General features: G+C 39.3%; 1 long non-coding RNA gene across 1 annotated transcript in view; it reads right to left on the bottom strand.

Annotated features, from left to right (window-relative positions):
• Positions 1-1168: 1168 nt before the first annotated feature.
• LOC108527206 (uncharacterized) overlaps positions 1169-4921 on the bottom strand; it is an 8998-nt gene continuing 5245 nt past the window's right edge. Inside the window, exon 2 of the long non-coding RNA XR_001884736.1 lies at positions 1169-2185. This is a non-coding gene — a long non-coding RNA (uncharacterized LOC108527206). The remainder of the gene's footprint in view (positions 2186-4921) is intronic.

Here is a 4921-nt window from a genome sequence, read left to right as displayed (position 1 = left end):
GAAAGAATATTGGTCTGCTGGGAACTCTTGTTTTTCAGCCTATGCAGTATTCTTCAAATATTATTCCCTCTGGGGAACATCAGGGCTAATGCAAGTACACAGTTCAGGCTAATGCTGAGTCCCTTATTTTATCTGTTAAATCAAATCATGTGTAGGAATTAATTTAATCTATCTTTAAATCTAGTTCATCAATATATTTTAAATAAAATTTTGACTGAACATCTCATAACTTTCTGAGGACCAAGGACACAAAAAATAAATTGGACATGGACACTGACTGTGGTCAACATGATAGAGGTGTGTGAAAATTATTCATACATAACTACATGCAGAAATATTATTATCTATATGCAGAAGTATTATTATCTAAGGGTCTGATATGAAATGTCTTCATGAGGCAGGGCCATCTTTGGTACCTGCTATGATAAATCTAGTTAGGCAGAATAGATAAGTTTTGTAGAGCCTGAAGCTTATAGAATTTGGAGAATTCTCTTTTTAGAATTCTGAATTCAAAATCAGTCTCAAAAGCAAATATCTAGAATGAGGATAGAAACCACAAGAAAATTGCCAGAGGCTTCGAGATGCAGGCCCCTGGCTTCTGAGATTTCTTGAGGTATTTTCACCTTGTTTCCCAATTCTACCTAGAAGAGTCTATAGCTCCCAGTGACTTGCAGAACTCACAGGAATGTGAAACTGGGGCCTGAAACTTAAGCTTCAATGGCTTCAGGGTAAAATTATTTTGGGGCAAATTTCCAGAGCTTTGGGGTTGGACCATTCCTTCAAATAATAGAGGCAACTGCAAAAAGCGGGCAGGCCATGGAAGAGCTTTATACGGGGTGCTTTGACTGCTTCCTGTACCACCACAAATCTTCAGGGAAAACAGCAAAAGCCACAATAGTCCCATTGTAATTGTGTTTTTTATGGAAATGGGTGAAAACATTAGTTTTGCACCTTGGTTGGTGTGGGATCAAAATAGAATTAAGAGGTATATTAAAACATAAGTTAACTATATCACAGTATCTTAAATGCATGATAGACATAAAGCCATGTGTCACTTCATGTTGGGCATACATTCTGAGAAATGCATCACTAGGCAACTTCATAATGATGTGAACATCACACAATGTACTTCACAAACATAGATGGTATAGCCTACTACACACCCAGGCTGTATGGTGTAGTCTATTGCCTATAGGTTACAAGCCTGTACAACATGTTACAGTACTGAAGACAGGAGGCAATTGTAACGCAGTGATGAGTATTTGTGTATATAAACATAGAGAATGCATGATAGAAACACAGTATTACAATCTTACGTGACCACCATCATATATGTGGTCTGTTGTTGACCAAAACATGATTACATGGCACATGTGCAAAACAACATAGCTACCTAACATATTTTCCCAAGATTTGGCACCTTAGAACAACACACATTTATTATCTCCTAGTTCTGAGTCAGGAATCTGCACACGGCTTTACTGAGTCCTCTGGTTCAGGGTCCCTTGCAAGGCTGCAGTCAATTAGTTAATTAGTTTTCTGGGATTGCCATAACAAAGCACCACAGACTGGGTGGCTTAAATAACCAAAGTGTGTTTTCATACAATTCTGGAGGTCTAGATCAAGGTATCTGCAGGGATGGCTTGTTCTGAGGCCTCTCTCCTAAGATTGTAGATGACCGTTTCCTCTCTGTGTCTTCTTTGCATGGTCTTTCCTCTATATGTGTCTGTGTTCAAATTTCCTCTTCGTATAAGAACACCAGTCCTATTGGATTAGGACTCATCCTAATGACCTCATTTTAACTTCATTACCTCTTTAATGACTAACAAATAAAGTCATGTTCTGAAGTGCTGGGAGTTAAGACTCCAATATATAAATTTGGGCAGGATGCAGTTTAGTCCTTAACAGCCGGGTTGCAGGTACCTTAAGTCTCCATTGGGGAAAATCAGATTCTAGGCTCACTCATGTAGTTGTTGGTAGTATTTAGTTCCTCATGGACTATGGACTTGAGGGCCTCAGTTCCTCACTGGTTGTTGGATAGAAGCCACCCTCAGTTCCTTGCCACATGAGCCTCTCCACAAGGCACCTCTCAACATGGCAGCTGTCTTCCCACGGCAACAGGAAACTCTAGCACTGCCGGTAATTCATTCTTTGCCATTGTGGTTGAAATGCTCCATCCATCACCCTGAAGTATTAAAAAAAGGCCAACATTTATAAATATATATTTAAACTATCACTGAAACCTTCACTTTTATTTCCCTTGAGGCTTTCCTCTTCTATTTGTGTTGGCCCAGGATCCCAGGAAAAAAATCTAGAACAAAGGACAGGTAAGTCTTGCTTGGAAACCCCAGGTAGTAAGAGAGCTGGGACTCATCCACCACTAATGGATTGTGGTTTTCACAATGTCTCAGTGGAAAACCTTCTGTGAAGTTGGTGGATATGTATTTACTGCTGTGATGGTCTTGGTAGTTTTTAAGGTGAAGATAATCTGGGTCTCTCTAAAGGCCAGGCTATTTTCCTAATGCTGCCATATTTGTATTAGAAGATGCTTCTAGTCTTAGCCACTTTGAGCCAGACTCCCAAGTCTTGATGCTGAGGCTTTATTACTAGTTCATATCCTTTGCCAAAGACGCCGAAGAGGTAACCTCTTTTTTTCTTTTTTTAACTGCCAAGAGACCTCAGTGGGTATCATCCCAACCCATTGCAGGTCTTAAAAATGAATGGGATTGAAATCTCTTTCCTTCTAAGGCAGTGATTTGGTCCAATGAAAAACTTTTCCTACTCTTCATTGTGGACCAGTTCTATACAGTGGGGATACTGGAAAGAGATAAAAGACACATACCTTCCTCAGAGAAATAGGTGCCCATTCCCCTTATCTTACATGATTGCCTACAAATAGGAATCGGAAATTGCTACAGACCCAATTTTCCATATTATGGGAATAGACAAATTGACTACAGTGGGTTGTCAGTAAAAGAACAAAATGTTTGAGAGAGTTAAACAGCTGAGCAGCATCCTCAGGCAGAGGGGTACGGACCACATACAGTCCTGATCACTTACGTAACTTTAGGTCAGGTTATTGCCATAGGTCTCAGCTGGACTATAGTTGGGCTTGTCTCCTTCAGGTTTTTCTGCTGTTAGAAAAAGGGAATTGGTGGAATTGCCATTCCATAAGTGTTCCAGTTTCTCCATAAGAAGATGACTGCCAAGAGCTGTATTTGAAGTGATCTTCTGGCAATTGGAAAACTAACGCGTATGCTGTTATCTCCCTTACTATTACTTTCTGCTTTTTAGAAGTATGTCAGCTGTCTGAGGTGCCTTGGTTCCATTAAATATTCCCTGTTATTCTGTTTTTGTTTTCTATTTGACATATTTTTTAAGTTTGGGCTCTAATGACAAGAAAGAACAAATCTATTTTTATATGATCACCAACATCCAACCTTGTTCTAAATTTCTGTCCCAGGCTTTCATCAAGGCAAAAACTAAACAACCATTCAAATAAACAAAAACCTTACAAATTTTAAGAAAATTTATTGTGCTTGTTCTGCCTTCCAGGCATTGTGCCAGGTGCCAAAAATAGAAAAGTAAATTAAATCTAGTCCCTGCTGTAGAGAAGCTCCCAGTTTAATGGTGGGAAAAAACACGTACTCATGGTAAAGTGCATAGCGACTCAATTAATATTTGAGTTTCTACTCCGTTCAGGTTTCTGTGGCTTCAAAAGTGAGCACAACAGACATGAAGCCTGCCTACATGTAGATTAGAGTTTGTCAGAGAGAGCAACCATTGAACTATTTATTACAAGCATGATCAGTGTCTCCATGGAGAAAAAAAATGAAGCCTTATGAAAACCTTTAACAGGGGCATCACTTCTAATTGGAAGGCCAGAACAAATATTCATTTGGAAATAGTAGATGCAATTGGGGATGAGGTGGAGAAAGAGGCTAGGTGGGAGAGTTCCAAAATAGCGTGTGCAAAAGATCCTTGACACTGGAAAGAGAAAGATACGTCCTGAAACCACAGGTAAGCTATCATGGCAGGAGTAAAAATGAGGCAGGATAGCGGGCATGTTTGCATGGTTTAAAATTTAAGAGTAGCTGAGTTCTTTCAAGTATAAAGATATGTCAACGTCAACAACTTATTTTTTCTTTTTTTTCTTTTTTTTTTAGATGGAGTCTCACTCTGTTGCCCAGACTGGAGTGCAGTGGCGTGATCTCAGCTCACTGCAACCTCTGTCTCCCAGGTTCAAGTAATTTTCCTGCCTTAGTCACCTGAGTAGCTGGGACCACAGGTGCACACCACCATGCCTGGCTACTTTTTGTTTGTATTTTTAATAGAGATGAGGTTTCACCATGTTGACCAGGCTGGTTTCGAACTCCTGAACTTAAGAGATCCACCTGTCTCGGTCTCCTGAAGTGCTGGAATACAGGCATGAGCCACTGTGCCCGGCCAGGAACTTCTTTAAATGATGAAACAATTGTACAGTTTGCCTGTGTTGCTGGAGGTATTTATTTCTTCAATAAACACTTATTGAATGTTATTTATGTGTGGATTCTCTGGTACACACTGAGAATAAAAAGATGAGTAACGTAGAATCTGTGCACATCAAGTGGTTTGTACTGCAATGGAGGAAGATAGATGTAATAAAAACAGAGATGAGAAAACAATTCTATGTTCATATTGTTTAAAGAAGGAGTGCACTTCTTAGGTAGCTATTATAAGATTTATGGCCCAAATCAAGTCTAAAAAATAATAAGGGAGCACTAACTGGCTGTGGAACTCCAATCTGGTGATGCATCAGAATGTTCTGGGCAAGTTTGTAAATTGCAAATTCCTGAGTTCCTCCTTAGATCTAGTGGATTTTAATTTGTGGAGGTGAGACCTAAGAATCTGTAATTCTTTTTTTTTTTTTTTTTTTTTTTTT

This window comes from Rhinopithecus bieti, unplaced genomic scaffold (assembly GCF_001698545.2).
Source record: "Rhinopithecus bieti isolate Rb0 unplaced genomic scaffold, ASM169854v2 scaffold_2453, whole genome shotgun sequence".
Classification (NCBI taxonomy): Eukaryota; Metazoa; Chordata; class Mammalia; order Primates; family Cercopithecidae; genus Rhinopithecus; species Rhinopithecus bieti.
The sequence above is the reverse complement of the archived record's forward strand: the minus strand, read 5'-3'. Positions and strand labels throughout refer to the sequence as shown.